This window comes from Amborella trichopoda, chromosome 7, assembly GCF_054954075.1.
Source record: "Amborella trichopoda isolate Santa Cruz 75 chromosome 7, AtrichopodaSantaCruz75HAP2 v2.0, whole genome shotgun sequence".
NCBI lineage: Eukaryota > Viridiplantae > Streptophyta > Magnoliopsida > Amborellales > Amborellaceae > Amborella > Amborella trichopoda.
The window spans coordinates 15,049,690-15,070,400 of NC_142342.1; the positions used below are offsets into that span (position 1 = coordinate 15,049,690).

Consider the following 20,711-nt stretch of genomic DNA (forward strand, 5'->3'; position numbering starts at 1 on the left):
GTGTCGGTTTGGAATGGCTAAAGTGACAAATGCATAAGACCTTCCTGCAAAGTACGTATTTGAATCTTGACATTTTATTTTAAAAGGTTGAGTTACTTCCCTTATATCGTTGTATTTAATTCTTGTTTTTCATGTAACTCATTGCTTTGAAATAAAGATTCTATATATTTTGAGACATTGTTATATGGATGTATTAGAAAATGAATTGCTTATATGCTCTATGATATGGCAGGATGTTTATTCACATAGTTGGTCCAGCCATTGCTATCGTTCTTGTCTCGAGCTTCTTATTGAGAATGGACTTCAGAGGTCGTCATATTAGCTTTTGTAGTGGTTGGAGTGATGTATAGTATTCTTCTCTTATGTTTTGCAGTGGTTGGGCTAACTTGAGAGTTTGGTCGCAGTATTGCTTTGGTCGCAGTTTGTAATACTAGCATTCTGACTTTATTTTGTCAATACCCCACCTATCATCTTATTTTATTCGAGTATTTTTATTTTTTCTATGTACAACTCGATTTGTGAGATTTGAAAACTTCATATTTTCATTTAGAATTTTACTTCCCTGTTGGTTTGACGTAGTCTGCAAGCTCCAAATAAGGATGATATCCGTATTTTTGCTCGTTCATAAAGAATTTTCCTTTTCGATTAGTTTACAAATGAGTGGTCACAAATGAACCGGCAAATCCAAAGTTGAATACCGGCTTGGAAGTTTTCCCCTGCTAAGAATTTTGGTTTTGATGTATGATTGAAAAAACAACAAATGTGTTGATTTAATAAGAGTTTAGCAGATTTGATTGACATTTTCAATTTTGGTAATTGTTAGCACACTCTTGTGAAATTCCATTATAGAAATCAATCCTATGAATATTACAACTTAGTAAAAAGATGCAGTTCTTTTTTTTTTGGCGATTGTAGTTTGCATGATATTTTATGTTTAAGAAGCGTTATGTTAAATTTGTTGGTCGTAAAAGGGCTATGGTTTTTTTTTTTTGGCAGACTTAATAAGAGGGTTAGTTGTTGAAGAAAATTCAAAAAACTCACTTCGAAAAGAAGCCAAAAGTAGCCTTCTAATTGTCACATTGGCCAACCATGACTTTCTCTCCTAAACGATTTTAAAAGCTCAAAAGCTTCATCTACTCTACCCAATTTGCAAAACCCACGATCTTAAATGGCATCTTCGGTTTTCCCATCTTTCCAAAGCCCACCAATCATAATGTTGAAAGTAGACTTTGCAAAGCCCACCACCGATCACAATTTTTTTGAAAGACTTTTGTTGAAAACAAAGTTCAATTTGATAAGCATATCAACTCACATGAGTGAAACTTATCCAAGAAATAAATTGGCTGGATACATGAAAGAATCAACAAAAAAAAAGCAATGAATCATGAGAAAAGGGGTGCAACGATTTTTCCTTATGAAGTAACCAAATAAACCCAAATACTTGAAATTAACCATGACTGCAAACTTCAGTAAACTCCAATTAACTCAGTTGAAGTTAAACAAGCTCTAAACAATACAAAAAGTGCATATAATTATAAGTGAAGTGTTCACCATTCAAACCACCAAAATTAATATACAAATATACTAAATTGAAAATTGTTATTCCATAGAAGATAGAGAACAATAAGTGCATAGAATTATAAGTATATAGATACCATAAAACATACACTCATTCCTTTCACAAAAAAAAAGAGGGCAAACATCAAAGTCATAAATACAATTAGACATATGAGATAAATTTTTTGAACGTCTACTTTCTCAGTGACCACAACATCAGATTTGTGCAAACCTTTTAACCACAGGCTTCCTATCTTCATCTAGAATCTCATCACACCACTCTAGATAGCCGCATCCAGTCTCATTCTAGTGGTTAATATGATAAGATAAGTGTGTGTTAAATATATGCGTATAATGGAAAACCAATACGCTTTTACATTATCTTAATGAAAGAATATTACATACCTTCTAGTTAGAGCATTTATAGAAATGCCTATCGTAGTTATCATGTGTCTTTGCTATAAGCACACACATTTGACCACATCCTGGTTTGCGTTTACACATCCTTGGAGGGAATTGGTTGTCGAGATCCATTCAATTAAAATGATCAGATGAGCTCAAATGCCCTATTATCGCTATATCACATCCATGGATTGCATCAGCCATTGAAGTGAATATATGCAAATCATTTTATCAGATAGCAAAGGAAAAATCAAATACCAAAAAGTAAAGCATGACAATGAATACAGTAGAGGAAAAAAGGTCACAATTTTATCATAGTTGATCTACATAAACTCATTTTAACTCATTTTTGTCATGCACAACCTTGCCTTGCCAGCCCTAACCTGAACAACACAACTCCTCTCCCTCACCACTTTGTTGACACGCAAGTCCACCTTCAGAGTTAAGCCTACCATCTCAGTGACTAAATTATCAGTTAAAGGATTTAGAACCCTCTAAAAGCAGAGCCAAGAAAGGCTTAACATTAGCAATGTACATTTGTTGCATTAGTAAGTGATGCACATGTTGGTGTGCCAATCTTAATTCAACTTTCTTGTTTTTCTTTTCTTATACAGGAAACAAGCAACTCAATGAAGAACACAATACCTCAAGCACCTAATAATATGTTTTAGGAACAACAAATGATAAGCAACACAACCACCGGAAAAAAAAAGAGTATGTGAAGCTTATCAAGGACACTAATGGCATGACGGTTCTAACCAACTTTGGTATTGAAGAATCCAATCAATTGCCTGCTCCTGCCATGACAAATAAAATGAAAGCAAGAGGCAGTCTATTCCTAGATTTCATGAAACAAAGAAGTTGAGTAGGACTAAAATGAGTGGCACTTGATTATATAGAACAACCGCAATTGATTATATAAAGGATACTCAATGCCAAAAATTGCAACATAATTTATTAAGGGTTTTATACAATAAGACTAAAAAAATGTATTAAAAAAATCAACATGACTCACCTTCAAGAGCCTAAGCAAATTATTGAACAAAACGTAAGTTGGAACTACAAAGAATTTTCTATGACTCAAAAGAGTCCTACAAACAATCTTATTCCTAAGTAATAGCGAATCAAACATCACAAAAAGAAAAAAAAAAGTAACAGCAAATCAAACAAAGTGGTTGTTTGAATAAAATAAAATGAAACAAAAAGAAAAAAATCATAACCTAAACAAATTATTCTAAGAAAGCAAGTAACAGTAGATCAGACATACATAACTCTAAATTGTGGAAAACATCAGAGTTCAGACGATAGCAAAAAACTGCATTATCATATTAGAAATCGAAATAAGCACACAGATAAACTAACTGCGTATGGGAAGAAATCAATATAGAAAAACAAAAACCCCAAAAAATCAGGTTTTTTATTTTATCAAAGAACGAAAACCCTCAAAATTTAGGGTCGGTTATAATCGAAAACCCCAAAACATCAGTTTTTTATTATCAAAGAACAAAAACCCCCAAAATTTAGGGTTGATTATAATCGAAAAGCCCCCAAAATCAGGTTTTTTATTATAAAAGAACGAAAAACCCCCAAAATTTAGGGTCGATTATAATCGAAAATGCACAAAAATTAGGTTTTTTTTTTATCAAAAACCCAAAGCCCCAAAATTTAGGGTCGATTTCAAGATGAATCCATGTAAAATTTTAAAAAAGGAAGTATACCGAGTGCTTGGCATTCTGTTTGAGCCTCCAACTAATGCTGCTCAAATTGCACGTTGTAAATGGTTTCTTCTAAGTTGGCAATTTGTTCCAACAAGGGGTTGAAATGCTCTGCGCATAATTTACATTGACTGAATAACATAACATACATTGGCTTGCTTTGTGCACACAAATAAACATACTCAAGCATGTAGATGGTTGCTATGAAAACATGAGATGGAGATATTGCGTTCTACAGAAAAATGAGAGAGAGAGAGAGAGAGAGAGATGGAGAAATGAAAAAACCAGAGGGAGAGATTGGGTGCTATGGAAAAATGAGAGAGAGAGAGAGAGAGAGAGAGAGGGGGATGGAGAAGTGGAAAAATGAGAGAGAGACGGGGAAATGGAAAAATGAGAGAGAGAGAGAGAGAGAGAGAGAGAGAGAGATAGCATACCTAGAGAGCTTGTTGAGCACAGATAGGGTTTTGGGTTTCTCATAGAGATGGCTCGCAGAGAGGGAAGGTTTTTGGTAAGCTCAGAGAGATGGCTCGCAGAGAGGGAACGTGGGTAACTTAGAGAGATGGTTCGTTGAGAGGGAGGTGGGTTTCTCTGAGGCCTCTATGGGTGTCAGAAACTTTTTTTTTTTTCAATTTCAAATTCCCTCCCTGTGGGATGCATCCTAGCCGCCTAAATTGAAAGCCGAAATCTGGACCGTTCGACACACCTACATTACATGAGCGAGCCGGCTAAGCTAATATTTTTGTGAGCATGAGAGATTATCTATCCCTCCAGCTTGCTCAATAAATATATTATAAATATGTTTGGCCTTCACCACAGTAGAACTCATGGTGTTTATCATGGATTTTGTTGCACCCGATAATGTTCGATGCGATCGAATGAGTCGAGCTTTTCTTGGAGTGACAAGCTCGTGGTTGTGTTCTTTCTCAAACCTAATTAACCCACTCATTATCGGCATTTATGCTAATGCCAATCGTAGTTATACATCCACACCTTGTTTGAGGGATTTTCCTTGTACATTTTGCATCTTTTTGTTTACAAAACCCTTCTTTAGAGCATTTAAATCCCCTATCTATTCTTCGTCCATCCTTAGTATGAGTAATTGCCCTTTGGACCCCAAACCCATACGCGAATGCGTAAGCCTTGTAATGGTCAAATGCTTTTTCTTCAAAACCAAATTTCATCCCTATTTTGGGATCTTCAATTTCTACCCCCTTGGAAGACGCACCATGTTCCCCAATTCCCATATTTGTAGACTTCATAGGGGTAGTTGTTAGCAAGGTAACATGCTCCATGTATTCATTAGTGTCCCCCATATTGGGCTCAATGGTGTCCCCTATATTGTCTTCTTCTATAGACGTAGGAGATGACATACTACCTGAAATGGTCATATCCAATTTAGGTAATTTAAAGATCCTAAAATAAAAACAAAGTTCTTAGTATACTTATTAATTCTTAGATACAGTAAACCATCACTCATAAAAACAAATGTAAATTCTTGGTACACGAGAACAAACTATTTTTTGAGCCTTAAACCACCACGCTCATGAGAACAAAAACCAAATCAATTTTGAGTCTTAAAATGGTCCATTTTGTGCCTTTTATTGGACCATTCATTTTAATTATTCAAAGCACTTGATGTTCACTGTTTCCTAGGTATTAAAAGACAAGCAAAGCACTCTCAAACAAGAGCTTAACAAGCTCTACATTAGAGCATTAGGACATAGCATAAATATGCCACAACTTGTAAGTCATAATCAATTCAAATTAAATCCCTTAGAAACAAACATATCAATTTGTTCGACAAACAACACTCAAAATATAGAGGCTCTGCAGTTCATTATCCTATTTTTTCCTTTTGATCCTGAGCTGTTAAGCAACCATTGTGCTAAACTATTTCCAAATGAACTATAATTTATCAAAAAATTCATAAAAAGGGAAATGCAGACGTGTAATGTTAAGAGAAATTATGATCAAACTATACCAAAATCACCACAGAGGATCATTTCTTAATGAATTTGTCCATTTTGATTATTGAAGTTCAAGATCACCTTAGAACAAATTATGTAATAATAAATGTTTTACTTTATGATGAAAAACACCTCACCACAACCAATATTAATGACCACAACAATCTCATAAACAATTATTCCAAGAGATATGGAAGAAATGGAAAATAAGATAATTATGGTCTTGTTTTATTGCGCAATATTGGCCATAATGGATAAAAAACCCAATCAAATAGTTTAATATCTATGAATACTAGCAATAGAAATCAATTTCTATGGAATCCTTGTTTCTCCAATTTTCACAAAACACAGAGAGGCATAGACCAAAATGTAGTAGATTTTCCTAGAGAGAGAGAGAGTCCGTACATTTTCTCCTCTTCTTGTTTCGTCTTCTATATTGAGAGAAAGTAGGAGACCAGGTTGGGGAGGGCACAAACTCACAAAAGAGAAAGAGAGGGGTGGCAGGGCACAAACTCACGGAAGAGAAAGAGAGGGGTGGCAAGGCACAAACTCACAGAAGAGAAAGAGAGGGGTGGCAGGGCACAAACACAAGAGAGAGAGGAGGCACAAACTCAAGATAGAGAGAGAGGGGGCAGGGCACAAAAATGACAAAGAGAGAGAGAGGGGGTAGGGCAGCCGACTAAACTAGAGATGAGAGAGAGAGGGCGCAGCAGAAGAGTGAGAGATTCGGGTGATATGGGTCTTTTTGTATGAGAGAGAGACAGAGGCACGCTACCGCATGATGCTAAAGAGATAGATGACTATGGCCCGTCAGGCTATTTGCATAAGTTAATTTGAACTGGGTTCGAAATGAAGCCAAGAGGGATCACAACCGTTAAAAGTGGGCAAGGTGATCCCACCTGTTGGGCTCACCCCATTGGCGTAGGCGGGCCGGCCAACAATATCATTTTCCATATATATATATATATATATATATATATATATGGAAAAGTTTCTATAGAGCGAGGCCCTCCCTCAAAAATTTCACTACATGATATTGTTTTGATGCCCAAAAATCCTCAAATTGATCATCTTGACATCAAGATGCATGGACATGAGAAAAAAATTGATTTTAAGTTTTGAAAATAATGTATTTTATAATGCATTTTTTAATCGTCAATTTTCAAGATTTTCAAGTTTTCATAGATCTGTCTATCTGCACCATTTTTGAAGCTTTAAACTTTATAAATAAAGATGAAAATATATTTTAAGACTATCACAAAGATTTTCAACGTTGGAACCACATTTCTCGATACTATTTAAAGGTAGGCTCTAATTTGATTGTTTAGAGCCTAGGCTCTATACAAACCACACCCATATATATATATATATATATATATATATATATATATATATATATATATATATATATATATATATAGGCATACAAGCACTGAGGTGTTTAACCCTAGACGAGTTAATGGTTTAATGGTTATTTGTATTAATCCAATGTGTAAATATTTATAATTATTTTCTTTATGTTTTTCAATGATTTTTCTGTTTCATTAACCGATCCTAATATCTTAGATATATTAACTATAAATCTGAAAACTCATGGATTTAATATGACACATGGTTCTCAAAATTTAGCAATAGTATATCGAATTTATTACAAAGTAATGAATACTCTCTGACCTAATATTATGCAAACAGATAAGAAGGATCAAACTATATTATTCCAAACTAATATAGAAAAATCAAATACGATTATACCTAAAACCATTACTTGGTCCTACATTATTCTACCTCAATCATGGGCATTACAAAATGCAAACCAGCCCAGGGAAGTACCTGTGAATAATATTCCCAATCAAATAATAGAACATCAGGATGGAAACATTGAAATAAAATTTCAACAGTCTATAATATAGGATGATATAAATATCAATAGGAAAAGGAATAAAAACCCAGTAATACCCGCTAGAAAATCTTGTCATACCACTCAAGATGTTATAATACTTCCTTCTCCATCAATACCTACAACATCTTTAGACTTCCAATTACAAGGAGTCAAACGAACAGCTGACCACATAGTCATTCCCACGTATACATCTGAACCCGACATAGCTGAATTTCAAATACTTACCTTACAAGTAGAAGATGATATAAATATGGATGAATACCTGGAAGAATACTTAGCTGCTAAATTAGCAAGAAAAAAGAAAAAAGTAGATATTGCATATATAAAACAAGATTATCTCGACCCATAAAATCAAGGTATTAGAGAATGGTATCTTAAAACATTTCAATCTAGGTTAGTAGAATTATTCCATAAAAAATATAATAAATTTTTGAAAAAAGAAAGAGAAACAAAATGATTTTTTATATGGTTACAGGAAATATGTACTCAATATAACATTCACATTCCTCAATTTAATATTATTCAAACAATTGAAGAAAAAACCTATGTAAGTACATATGGAACTACTACCTCTAGTATCCATCCTCCTGTCAAAAGTATTATACTCAAAGGAGTTAATACCCCACCGGTAAAAGGTGAACCACCTCAATCTCTATATGAAATTATAGCAACACCTTATAAGATTGTACCTAAGAATATGATAAAAAAGCATGAATTAATACCACATATTATTGAGCAAAATAATTATACTAACCTATACATGCAATCGTTAGGAAAACAAGCAGAAAGAATAGAAAGATTGGTCACTCCTCAACCTAAGGGAGTAATATCTCCTGTTCTTAAATCTGTTTTATTCAAACCACCTCCAAAACTTAATAAAACAAAATTCCACATAGGAGAAGACAATAAAACACTAATGGACCAATTAATATCAAAATTAGCCCAATTAGATATCAAGGGCATTCCGTCTCCAAAATTAAGTACTCCTATACCAATACCCAGTATTGTTGTACCTCTATCTACTATTCCCGAATCTTCAGATAAAGGAAAATTGAAGATTCCTGAGGATGAGACTTTAATGCTCCAAGACGAGGAACCAATTATAGAAGATACCATACAAACCAAGAATCTGCTTTTATGGATACTTCACCCACTGATCTAAATAGAATCGCATATGGTAAATCATGGAAACCGATCACAGCTTTACCATACTATAAGAGACCTACACCTGTTGATGTACAATTAGAAGAGGATGCTATCCAACAGGCTGTGTCTTATTCAGGAAGATCAATTGTCAATTGGACAATAGATGGTTTATCAGAACTAAAAATATTAGATGTCATGAGACATATGACAATGTTTTCTTCAGCAAACAAAATGGTCGGCAATCCAGACCAAGAGGTTGCCAAAGCAATAGTGAAAGGATTCACTGGCTGGTTAAGAGGCTGGTGGGATTTTTATGTTGATGATGAAACCAAAAACAGAATCCTCACCAATACAAGACAATAGACTGCCAGAAATGAACAAAATCAAGAAATCATTTATACTGAAAGTGATGCAGTCAACACCTTAATATATACTATTACTTTACATTTCGTAGGAAGTACAGCCCTATTAACAGCAAGATCAGAAGATCTGCTGTCCAACCTCCGCTGTCCTACTTTATCCCATTATAAATGGTATAAGGATGTATTTTTCTCAAGATTACTAATACGAGAAGATTGTCAGTTAGACAATTGGAAATAAAAATTTATTGCTGGTGTACCATACCTATTTGCAGAAAAAGTCAAAGAAAGATTAAGAAAGAAACATAATGGAGTTATCATATACTCTGTATATACACTTGGAGAATTATCAGCAGAAATATGTGCTGAAGGATTAGCATTATGAACTGATCTTAAACTCAAAAGACAACTTGGTAAACAACAAATTACCAAGCAAAAAGAACTTGGTGATTTTTGTGAATAATTTGGCTATCATTTAGATAGAAAATATAATAAACCTGAAAAATTATATAAGAAAAAGAAAAAATATAAGGAAAAATATAAAAAGGATAAAGTACATAAACAATATAAATCCAAACATAAGAAATTTATAAAAAAATTTTCTCCTATTAAAAATAAAAAGAAATATCTGCATGTTATAAATGTGGAAAACTTGGCCACTATAAACATCAATGTAAAGTAAAAAAGAAAATAGATGCTTTACAATTAGATGCTTCAATAAAATCACAATTATATCAAATTATCAATTATTATTCCTCATCTTCAAATATAGATTCCACCACATCACTCATAGGAAATATCCAAGATGAAGACCTAATATGGATAGAAGCATCTGATTCTTCAGATTCTTCTACTAATACAGAATCATCCCATTCAATGGAAGAATCCACTTGCATTTGTTTTATACCCTCACATAATCTTCATATGCTTACTCAAGAAGATAATTTAATTCTAGATCTCATAGAAAAAATTACAGATCCCGAAAAAAAAAGATCTGTGATTACCAAATTTATTAATTTAGCTAAAACAAAAGCAAAAACACCTCCTATTAGTAAAACACCTGATGAATATAATTTTGCCTCTATTATGAAAATAGTTAGTGAACAACACCTCACTAAACAAAAGGAACCCTCTATGTCAGAACTTAAACATGAAATCAACGAAGTTGAAAAAGAAGTATATCAATTAAAAAATAGAATTAAAATATTAGAATTACAAAATTTATCTCATCAAAATTCCGATACAGATGAAATCGAATTCAATCATCTGGTCACAACATATAATCCTGATCCGCCAGACGATATACCAGAAACCTCAGAAGCTAAACTACTTCTGATCACAGAACAAACTTCTTCTGTGAATCTGATAGATAAAATTATGATTCAAAAATGGTTTGTTCAAGTCACTATCATAGTCGCAGAAGATTATCAATTTCAGACATCAGCTTTAATAGATTCAGGTGCTGATATTAATTGTATCAATGAAGGATTAGTACCAACAAAATATTTTGATAAGACAACTCAAATCTTAAATACTGCAGATGGCAGTAGACTCTTTATAAATTATAAATTATCTAATGCTTTTGTTTGTAACAATCATCAATGTATCCAAACACCATTCATCGTGGTCAAAGGACTAAGTCAAGCTGTTATTCTTGGAGTCTCATTTCTTACACTATTATATCCCTTATCCATAGATCATACAGGACTATCTTCAAATTATCAAAATGTACCAATACACTTTGATTTTATTCATAAACCAAAATTAAAAGAAATCAATAGTGTCAAAAGTCAATTACAAAATAAAGAAAAATTTCTTTGTACTTTAAAACAAGAAATTAAATATAGATATGTGGAAGAACAAATACATAATCCTTTGATACAACAAAAGATTCAACATATTCAACAACAGATAGAAACCTCTATCTGCAGTGAACATCCCAATGCCTTTTGGGAAAGGAAAAAACATAGTATTAGTTTACCATATGAACCTAGATTTGATGAAAAACAAATTACTACCAAAGCTCGATCAATACAAATGAATACTACTATATTAGATATGTGTAGAAAAGAAATTGCTGAACTCCAAGCAAAAAAGCTAATAAGACCAAGCGCATCACCATGGAGTTGTGCAGCTTTCTATGTCAATAAAAATGCTGAAAAGGAACGAGGAGTTCCACAATTAGTAATTAATTATAAGCTATTAAATAAAGTTTTACAATGGATCAGATATCCCATTCCCAATAAAAAGGATTTACTAGATCGAGTAGCCAATACTTGTATATTTTCCAAATTTGACATGAAGTCAAGATACTGACAAATACAAATCCAAGAAAAAGATAAATACAAAACAACATTCAATGTTCCATTTGGACAAAACGAATGGAATGTAATGCCATTTGATCTCAAAAATGCTCCCTCAGAATTTCAGAAAATAATGAATGATGTATTCAATGCTTATTATCAATTTATGATAATCTATATTGATGATATCCTGATTTTTTTTAATCCATAGATGAACATATTAAACATATTAATATTTTTATCCATGCAGTCCAGAATGCTGGCTTAGTTGTATCTGCAAGAAAGATTACTTTATTAGATTTTTAGGACATAATATCCATCATGGTACTATTATTCCTATAGACAGATCCATACAATTTGCTAATAAATTTCCTGATCACATATTAGATTAAAAAGAACTTCAAAGATTCTTAGGATGTCTCAATTATGTTAGTGATTTTTATCCCAATCTTGCTATAGATGCTAAGCCTTTACATGATAGATTAAAAAAGAATCCTCCACCTTGGACGGATATTCATACCAATGCGTTAAAAATAATTAAACAGAAAGTCAAAACTCTTGTTTGCCTTTCTCTTCCTCATCCTACTGCTTTCAAAATAATAGAATGTGACGCCTCAGAGTTGGGATTAGGAGGAATCCTCAAACAACGAATAAATGGTCATGAACAACTACTCAGGTATACCTCTAAAGCTTGGAATCCAACCCAACAAAACTATTCTACGGTAAAAAAGGAATTACTTGCAATTGTTCATTGCATTACCAAATTTCAAAGTGATATTATCAATCAACAGTTTCTTATTCGAACTGATTGCAAAGCTGCCAAAGACATTCTGCAAAAAGCTGTTCAAAACCTTGTTGCCAAACAAATATTTGCCTGCTGGCAGGCTATACTTTCTGCCTTTGATTTTACTATTGAACACCTTCACGGTTCTTTTAATTCCCTTCCTGATTTTTTAACCAGTGAATTTTTGCAGGAGGGGCAACACTGACGCCAACGGCGACACACCACTATCACTTGCACTACAGCTCTTTGCAGCTAATCAAAATAATACCCTGTCCAATCCACCTACTCTCATGGGCTCTCGTAGCAATTCCTCTCGCAATGAGAAACGTCATTTGACAATAATACCACTTGAAGGTGATAATCCGCCTTTGGCTACCCTTTCACCTTTCATTTCACCCATTCACCAAATCACTTATCCAGAAACTAATACATCTACTCCAGCCTATACTCCAGCTCGCTCAATCAAGGCCAACCCAAAGGCCTAATGTTCCTCGTTCTCCATTTATTGAAAGAACATATCTCATGGATATTACAATAGATGACCACCATACTAGTATGGATCCTATCAAACTTGCTCCATTATATCTTATAAAACATTTGAATCCAACCAATGGAGTCAAAACTCGTGAGTATTATGAAGCCATTCTTATGGAAACAGGGTCCATCTCTGTTGTCCATTACTACCAGCAAAATACCAAAATAATTGCATTTTCCAAAATACAGATCAAGAAATTACTTTCTTATGAGGAGTGGGGTTGCAATCCCGCTCAAGGCAAAAAATTACATAGTCTTGATTTTTCGTACAAATATTACAAGTATGCCGAGTACATAGAAGCCTGGCATAAAATGTTTTATTATCAAAATCCAAATAACACTCATTGCTGGTATATTCAATTTCGATTACCCATTTTCGAATGGTTCCTCAATTGGTTTAAAAATTGGTTTTTAGTTTGGGGATCAACTGCTGCAATTTTACCTCCGGCTTTCCAAAAAGTGCAGGAACAATTTGTTATATTCAATAATAGTGATAATAGTACAGACAATCACCTGTACTTTGTTGCACTATACCAACTCCCATGGATTATGAAGTGGGAATATTCAATCTCTATCAATAATACAACTGACCATACCTATATCCCACGCCTTGAAAAAACCATCTTAGTAAAATGGTGAGATATATTCAATATGGATCCCACAACCATAGTTCCCAAACGCATACCTCCACAAAAACCTATATATAACCCCAGTCCAAGTGGACATAATACTGCCAATATTTCTTTTTGACTTCCCCACATATTTGAGAAATATGCTGCAAACAAACCCTAATGCCTCCAAAGAAACCCTTGAACAACAAATGAAGGAGATCTTTGCAGAAGCAAGAAGAAAGCCGGTCTCATCAGATGAGACCGTACAGTCATCACCAGCTCATACCAATAGATACTTTCCCTTGGAAGAAACGGACCCCGAAGAAGAAGAAGATGATCCAGACGAATGCAGCTAAAGACCATGACCAGTTGCTGCCAAGATTGTGACCGACAAGACTCACTAATATACGACAAGCTACTACTGTTCTAGGATGTCATTCCACCGACATAAACGACAAGCCAATACTATTCCAGGATGCCATTACTGTGCCCACCGACATAAAACGACAAAGTTGCCGACACTGTAGCAACATGTGGTGCCAAAAGAATATATATATATGTAGGAAAAAGCTCCTGTCAGCCCATTGTCTCACGGACCAGTGTAAGTCCAATGGCCCAGATTGAATCTGGACCAATCTAATGATCACAATTGTATTTCGTAATTGAATTTTAATTTTTTTCTACGAATCTAAATTACTTAAAATTTGGAGTGTCTAGTCTTCAAGAATAGTAGAATCTAATAAAAATATTTTAAAAATAATTCGTATAAAATAAATTGACCAAAATACCCTTAAAATTTTTAGGGATATTTTTGTCAATTTAATTTATGTGAATTGTTTTTAAAATATTTTTATTAGTTGTACCTTGATGAGAAGAGTTTATGCTCCAAATTTCATTATATTTGTATTTATATAAAAAATATTAAAATTATATTACCGATATACAATTCTGACTGTCAAATCGACCCAGATTTAATCTGGGCCATTGGGTTTATACTATTCCATGAGCTAGTGGGCTTACCCTAGCATTTTATATATATATATATATATATATATATATATATATATTCAAATTGAAGTACATTATGAGAGAACCAAAAATAGGGTTATATCATAAATTCCACAAAACAAGAATTACAAAGATAATAAAACCAAATTTCAAAGAGAACCTCTAACCTGGTTTCAAAGAAATACCTCATATACTATAAATTACGTTAGTGCAATATGAGTTAGTTAACGGTTTAAGAAAAAAAAATTGCAATAAGATATCTTCTAATCATAATTCCTAAAAATCTAAAACACCCAATCAACAAATTTGGGCTTTTCTCACAGTAATTTCTTTCAAATCACCTAGTTCATAAGAAATCTAATGCTCGAAAGAATCTGGTAAGGCGGAGAAATGGGGGAGCCGAAAGGGAGATTTCGTTTGTTAGACACACAGAGACAAGAAGAAATGGGAGAAATAGGAAAGGGATAGAGAGAAGCAAAGAAAAAATTGGTTAGGGTATTTCATGGCAAAACCTGAAGGTGAGAGCAGCAACCTCCCGAATAAGAAGGAGACGCAAGGGGTAGGCTTTTTGCCTCCTCATCCATCTTCCATGGTAAAAGGTGAGGCTGAAGGCAGAGAGGCGTTTCGAATCAGAAGCAGCCGCAGAGGTGTTCTCTGCATTAGAGATGGGGCTTTAAGAACTATCATCGGTTGTAAAATTCGTAATTAGAAAAAAGATGTGAGAATTTGGTGTGTTTATTTATATATATATATATATATATATATATATATAGGTTTTTATGAGCTATATATATATATATATAGGTTTCTGTGAGCCAATGGACTCACAAGAAAAAATTAGCCCAATGGTCCAGATTGAATCTAGGCCGATCTAACGATCACAGATGCCCGATAGTGTTTGAATTTTAATTTTTTTTTTTTACAATCACTTAAAATTTTAGACGTGGTTTGATCAAAATAGGTGAATATTCGAAAAATATTAAAAAATATTTTACATGAAAAAAATAACCAAAATACCCCCATAAACTTTCGAGGTATTTAGATCATTTTTTATTCTGTGGATTATTTTTTTATATTTTTATTAGGTAAGCCTTGATGAGAAGAACATTCACGTAAAATTTCAAGTCATTTGGATTTGTAGAAAAACAATTAAAATTCAAATACTCTAGGCCATCAGATAGACCTATATATATATATATATATAGGTCATTCTGATTTGTAGAAAAAAAATGAAAAGTGAAATACTATCGGACAATCGTGACCGTGCCATGAACTTTAAACGGTGATGATGATAGGCAAAATTACTGTTCATTTTCACCTATAGGCGTTTTGTAGTATCTTCCATATATATAAATAAATATATATATATATATATATATAAAAGCTATTTTTATAAGGCCATTTTGAATTTTCTCTCGAACAAGGTGGCAGTCCAATTCGATATGTTTCATCTTTTCATGAAAGACGGGCTTTACTGTAATGTGTAGTGTTGCTCAGTTATCACAATAGAGGATCATGAGTTGCGAATGTCGTATGCCTATGTCAAGAAGAAGATACTTAAGCCAAGTGAGCTCACAAGCAGTGGTAGCCATGGAGCGATATTCTACTTTTGAAGAAGAACGAGATATGATCTTTTGCTTCTTAGTGCACCATAATATAGGACTATTGAAAAGAAAAGTTATATATCTAGTGGTGGAATGCTGGGTCATCTGACAACTCGCTCAATTGAAATCACAAATTGCAGATAATTGCGGGTTGTTGGTGGAGGAAAGTAAAATTCCTTGTGTGAGTGTGTTTTAAATAATGTAAAACACAATGGGCTGCTTCAAGATGACGTGTCCATGTTTGTGTATGAACTGACACAAGATGTGCACAACATAAGTAATGTTGAGCTTGTGATAGTAAGGTTTATGAGTCATCCCACCAGACGATGATATTGTCCTGGATCTGTTAAGAATTGACCTGTATCAATATTAAGTTTGTGATGTTGTTCCATGGGGAAGGATATTGGCTTGCTACTAAGGTAACCACTTTCAAACAAAATGTCCAAGGCGTATTTCCTCTGAGTGAGAAGGATCCCTCTAGTGGATCGTGCGACCTCGATGCCAAGAAAATATTTTAGCAATCCCAAATTTTTGAAATGAAACTAAGATTGCAAAAATGCTTCCAATGAGGAAATTGCATTGGCATCATTGCCAGTGACAATCACATAATCAACATTAACTATAACTGTTGTAAAAGAGTGACTGACATTAGATGTGAACAGAGAATAGTCCACAATGGATTCAAACATGGAGAGCTTGGGAAATTTTGTCAAACCAATTTTGAGAGGCAAGTTTAAGGCCATACATAAACTTTTGCAATCGGCAAACTAGATGCTCCCCCTTACGAGGATGACCCGGTGGAAGTTCCATGTATACTTCTTCATGCAAAAACGCATTATTGACATCTAATTGATGCAATTTCCAGCCCTTTGCATCAATTTTGGCTAAAAGACATCCCACAATAACTAACTTTGCTGCGGGAGCGAATGTATAGTCCAACCCTTCCATTTGGTATAGCCCTTCACGACAAGACATGCTTTGTAGTGATCGCTAGTACCGCCCACTTTGTACTTAATCTTGTATACCCATTTACAACCAATGGAGTATTTGCTAGGTGGTAATAATTGAGCAATCCAAGTGTTGTTGATATCAAAAGCCTTAAGCTCAGCTTCCATGGCATCATGCCAGTGGGAGTGTTTGACAGCTTGTGCATAAGTTTGTGGTTCATCATTAGAACAAACGTTTGTAATAAAAACATGGTGAGATGAAAAAAAGTTGGAATCCAAAATAAAATGGGAAATAAAATAGGATTTACCAGGAGAAACAATGTTTGATGGAGGTAGCCTGAGTGAAGCTGCAGTGGTGAGAGACGAGTATGTGTGAGCTTAGGAACACAAATAATCAGTAAGATGAGTGGGACGTTGTCTAACACGTTCCGAACTACACACATGACTAAGAGCGGGATTAGGTGTAGTAGGTATCATGGTTTCGGCTGGCAGGGATGGAACTAGGGTAGGTTACTCATAAGTAGGTGGCACCTTAATATTAGGAGTAGGTAGGTTTAATGATGAAATTTAAAAAATGCCATTGTTCGCAGCAGATGGGAAGGACTGTGGGAATGGTTGAAGTTCCATATTTTTGTCTTGATAAGGGAACACATCTTCACGAAAGATCACAACTCAACTAGTGAAAATGGTCTTCTTTTGCAAGTCAAATAAACGGTAGCATTTCTAACCCAGAGGATATACAACAAAAACACATTTCTTAGACCTCGGAACAAATTTGTGTTATGAATATCACTATTATGAGCATAACAAAGGCACCAAAAACATGTCAGTGGTCATAAGATGGCTAAGTTTTAAACAATACTTCATGTGGAGATTTGTTAGATACTATGGGTGTGGGAATTTTGTTTATCATCTATGCTATAGTTAAAATACATTCACCCCAATATTTAATGGGAAAATGAGCTTGGAAGCGTAAAACACGTTCCACTTCGAGTAAGTGACAATGTTTGCTCTCAACAATGCTATTTTGTTGGGGTGTATGTATGCATGCTCGCTGTTGGAGGATCCCACGTCCTGAAAAATGGTTTGCATGGCATGAGATAAAAACTCAACTCTATTGTCAGTTCGAATTTGTTGAATACGACAATTGAATTGGGTTTGTACCATTTGCAAAAAAACATTTTAAAAATGGTAAGTATCGGATTTGAACCTCATGAAGTAAACTCATGTGCATTGTGAACAGTCATCCGCAATAGTCAAAAAATAATGTGCTCCTGAGTGGGATGGAGTGGAGTATCCACCCCATACATCACAATAGATTAAGTTAAAATGGTATTTAAATTTATTCAAACTAGAAGGAAAAGGTGCTCTAATCTGTTTAACCAAAGTACATGCTTCACAAAAAGAAATAGAACATAGAGACAAGTTTAAATTTGAAAAATGCAAACTAGACATCCGGTACCCAAGAAGGATGCCCCAGCTTCTTATGCCATAACTCAGCAGAATGACTTTGAATGACAGGCAAGATAGTGAGATTATTAGGGACACCGGAAACGAAGTGATATAAACTGTCTCGCACCTTACCGGCTTTACTCATCTTCCTCATGCTCAGGTCCTAAAAGATTCAAAAGGTAGGGAAAAAGATAGCAGCACGGTTCATGGAACTAGTTAATTTTCTTACAAAGAGAAGATTGTAATTAAAAGCTGCAACACAAAAAATATTATCTAGGTTAATAGTTGGACTTAAGTTGGATTGGCTTATGTGAGTAATGGAAGTAGTACTACTATTAGGCATGCAAACATGGTTACCATTATGATTTGGAACACAAGTTGATAGCCTAGAAGTGGAACAAGTAAAGTGGTTGGATGCTCCAGAATCAATGATCCATGAGTCATCATTATTTTTGATATGGAGACACAAACTTCAATACCTGCAAAATTTGCAATAGTAGGTTGGGTTTCAACATTCAGTATGAACATCAACTGTTGATATTGGCTCGACGTTAAGGAAGGAAAGTTCATCTTGAATGAACCTGGGACAACTGCACCATTGCTGACGAACTCTACACCCAAACTAGTATTGATGTTATGTCGGCCATGGTTGGCTTATTGCACGGCTGAGTAGTGAGCGTGTGGCTAATCCTTGGTCTTGACCCACTAACCCGTAACACTTTGCTTTGATGTGTCGTCGCGACCACAGTGTTCAAAAAATGGACGTGACTTCTTTTCGCCATAGCATCCACTCTTCTCCAAATTTATGAGCCATAAGAACAGCTACTTCTCCTTGCAAGGGTTGACAAATTTGTAGCCCTTTTTGCTGTTCTTCTTGTAGGACTAAGGAGTAAACTTTGCTAATGTTGAGAAGATGGTCCATAGCCAAGATTTGACTCGAATGGTCCCAAAAGAGTCACTCAGTTCTATTAGGATCTGGTACACTTGTTTGAGTTGTTGTTGGGCTTGCATCTCCTTAAACAATCCACAAGTGCACGTAGGAATTTTCGCGTATGAGGCTAGTTCGTCCCAGATGGCCTACATAGAAGTACAGTAACACGCCGCTGAGGACCGCCCTTGCTAGATCGTAGAGAGCTTCCTTTTGAGAATATATATCTTTGGACAATTTCCTTGAGAAAATTTGTCATCGAGATCTATCCAAATTTTATATGCGGTGTCTACATATGCAACACTATCTACAAGATCTTTTTGAAGAGTACGTTGAGCAACTATGAGAGCACCATATGGTTGCATCTCTATGAAGTCTTGACAACAGTAAGTGGTTCTGATGGTTTGGAAAATGAACCATCTACAAAGTACAATTTATTTTTTGCTCCTAGAGCCACATATCTCTTCTTCATGTGATGTAGTTGTCGCCAGAAAGAGGTTTAGAGACAAGTACTCCGGGATTTTCAGAGTGATGAAGATAATAAGGAGAAGAGAAATCAGAGGCAGAAGCATTGCTACTTTCAAGTGAAAACATAGACTCGTTACCTGATTTTGAGTTTGCATCATTTCCATTGTATGCCATGGCTTGAAGGTGAAGAAGAGAGATGACAAGCAAGTTAGTTATGGACTTTATTGCTCTGATTCCATGTAAAATTCGTAATTCAGAAAGAGATGTGAGAATTTGGTGTGTTTCTCTATTGATATTGAGCTATACAGCTGTAATGAATATATACAACAATATCCCTTGATTGTAGGGATGATGAATAATAAATATCTACAAACTAGAAGGTTACAAATACAGCAAGTAAATCTGTCACGCCCCAAGAATTTACAATACTGATATTCTTGAGATGTGACAGTCAAAACATATATACATCTCATTGATCGGACAAATTTAAAGTGGCGAATTCTTAAAAAGTAACAAAAGAAAGTTTAAGTACAACTACGGTATCTTCCAAAGTTGATCCTGACGAGCACTCAAAATGAAACCGCAGTTATCCTGAAAAAATGTTTACCATAATTTGATGAGTTTGGCTACTCAGTAAGTGATCATCATAATCCTAAAAATAATCATCATTGAAAGATATCAATATTTTAAAAAAGGAGATCTATTAACAGAAATGCATCAATAGTTTCACTTTAAAAAAATGCATAATTAAGTATAATCCGAATAATTGAAATGCATATAACATTTTAACGGCAGTACATAATTCAAAGGATTTCACAAAATACCCTACTGGCATCCCAAGTAGGTCACCTATATACCCCATCAGCATCCTGATGGGTCCACTTAATCCCTATCGGAATCTCAGATAGGTCCACTTAATCCTTACCGACGTCCCAAATAGCTCCACTTATACCTCACCGGTGAACCGGATGAGTCCACTTGCATACTTAACGTATATCTAAATCTCTTTAAACATTCGAAAGCAGT

At 34.5% G+C, this 20,711-nt stretch overlaps 1 long non-coding RNA gene across 8 annotated transcripts; it reads right to left on the reverse strand.

The window, feature by feature from the left end:
• Positions 1-1,654: 1,654 nt before the first annotated feature.
• Positions 1,655-15,006, reverse strand: LOC110006536 (uncharacterized). Of its 8 annotated transcripts, none has more exons than XR_016059130.1 (7): positions 14,799-15,006; positions 8,112-8,230; positions 7,598-7,803; positions 7,427-7,471; positions 3,678-3,785; positions 1,963-2,132; positions 1,655-1,863 (listed from the first exon to the last, which is right to left on the reverse strand). It is a non-coding gene; the product is annotated as an uncharacterized LOC110006536 (long non-coding RNA). The 8 variants fall into 8 exon arrangements; XR_016059129.1 differs by adding an exon at positions 4,109-5,049 and having other exon boundaries at positions 1,655-2,132; XR_016059128.1 differs by having other exon boundaries at positions 7,394-7,471.
• Between the last annotated feature and the right edge of the window lie 5,705 nt (positions 15,007-20,711).